The sequence below is a fragment of the Danio aesculapii genome, chromosome 24, assembly GCF_903798145.1.
Source record: "Danio aesculapii chromosome 24, fDanAes4.1, whole genome shotgun sequence".
NCBI classification, from domain to species: Eukaryota; Metazoa; Chordata; class Actinopteri; order Cypriniformes; family Danionidae; genus Danio; species Danio aesculapii.
This window is the reverse complement of record NC_079458.1, coordinates 33,238,019-33,240,430: the sequence shown is the minus strand read 5'-3', so window position 1 is coordinate 33,240,430 and position 2,412 is coordinate 33,238,019.

The window sequence follows — 2,412 nt, the reverse complement described above, 5'->3', positions numbered from 1 at the left end:
CGCAGTAGGTAGTGCTTTTGCCTCACAGCAAGAAGGTCACTGGTTCGAGCCTTGGCTTGGTCATTTGGCATTTCTGTGTGGAGTTTGCATGTTCTCCCTGCGTTTGCATGGGTTTTCTCCGGGTGCTCCGGTTTCCCCACAGTCAAAAGACATGCAGTACAGGTGAATTGGGTAGGCTAAATTGTCCGTAGTGTATGAGTGTGAATGGGTGTGTATGGATGTTTCCCAGAGATGCTGGAAGGGCATCCACTGCTTAAAACGTGTGCTGGATAAGTTGGCGGTTCATTCCGCTGTGGCGACCCCAGATTAATAAAGGGACTAAGCTATAATGAATGAATGAATGAATGAATGAATGTTGTTTGGAGAAGCCACTGTCAGACTTTTTCTTATAAAGAAAATGACTAAAAGACAAAAAAGAAAAGACAAAATGCATTGAACCGATGGGGGCTTTTGGTGGAGTGAGACCCTTTTTGGGCGCACAGAAACTCAAAATAGTTCTGGAACATAATAATACCAAACCACTTTGATGACGGATTTTGTCTAAGGGATTTTAAAATCACCTAAACAATATTTAAGATGTTTTATGTGATTACATGATTAAAAATTTTTCATATTTATGCATATATTTTCTTATAGAATAAAAAGTTTATCCTACTAGAGTTTTGGTTATGAGTTTTTTATATGCGTGTTATTAAATTGTATGCATCTTTTCGCGATTAAGCATTTTTATACAATATTCATTCATTCATTTTATTTTCGGCTTAGTCCCTTTATTAATCAGGGGTCGCCACAGTGGAATGCACCGCCAACTTATCCAGCATATGTTTAACACATCGGATGCCCTTCCAGTCACAACCCAGCACTGGGAAACACCCATACACTCTTGCATTTACACATACACATACACTCTGGTCAATTTAGCGTATTTAATTCACCTGTATCGCATTTGTAATGTGGGGAAATCGGAGAAAACCCACAGAAACGCAGGGAGAACATGCAAACTCCACATAGAAATACCAACAGAAATAGCAGCCGGGGCTCGAACCAGTGACCTTATGCAATATATTCTAAAATGCAAAAAACAAACAAAAAAAATGTATGGAAACATTGCTAAGGTGACTGTGAAGATATTCAATACTGTGTGCAGCTCTTACTCTATGCGGTGCGGTCTGAAAGCTTTAATCTCTACGTGTTCCGTTTCAGACTAATCTGCTATCTGATTAAATGGCAAACAATGAACACACTGAAAATTTCAATAAGCTAATGGAGGTGGACACACGTGAACGAGCTCCATTAGAGATCTCACTATTACCCCATCCGTTTTACATTGGCTGCACATGGTTCTACAAAGCCATGTGAGCCAAGATCCGGCTGAGAGTTTTGATTAGAGAAAATATGTACAATTCTCGTATGCAGTGCTGGATTATGATGATGATAGCGTTCAGTGAGAATTGTCAATCATGTGTAAAGCTGAGTGTTAGTGAGCTTCATTTACAGTGAAAACAATTTGGCCTAAATTGCACATATTGTGCTGCACAAATTGGACGTGCTTTAGTCTGAACACAGAAGGTTCATTTTCTCTGCATGAATGCCCCACTAGATTCTAACTGGCAGCTGCCATTCTGCCTCTGTGTGGGAGTTTGTGGTGGGCCATGACATTCACTGGCATTTCTTCCTTTAAGGGGGGTGCAGAAGTCCTACCTGGCAAAGAGGCAGAGGAGCGGGTGGATGTGTCCAGGTGGGGAGGAAGCCCCTGGCTGGAGCTCAGCTGGGGGTGAGAGGGGATCTGCAGGGTGAAGCTGTGCTCTGGCACCCTGGTGCTGCCCCGCGGGAGTCTCTTCACCTGCACAGAAGGATGTCTACTGATTGACAAAGACTGATTTGGCAAATAGATGTTGTACAGGAGTGGATCGACACTAATTCTGCTTCAGGACTCAGATAATTCAGGACCTTGGATTTAATGTAGTCTAACTGGACACAGCCCTTGACATTTACATTTACTCATTTAGCAGACACTATTATTCAAAGCAACTTACTGTACAAGCAAAAATAAAAGACGCACTTCAAACCATCAAAGACAAACCGTATATACATGCTATGACAAGTGAAAGTTACTTCATTTTTAACCACATCAGCCAGAAATCAAATTCCGTAATTTTTCCCTGATATTCACTGGTTAAAACGCTGAATTTCCATGACCAATCCACCTGATTTCTCTGAGCACAAACAGTTCCTTTATATAATTAGCACTTCTTGTGTGTATTGCCTCTACTTGTTGAATTGCTGAATGCCTCCTCAATTGTAAGCCACCTTGGACAAAAGCGTCTGCTAAATGGCTAAATGTAAATGTTATTTTTTCACATAATAGTGATGTGTATGGAGGACGAAACCTGCAAAAACAATAAGTAAATA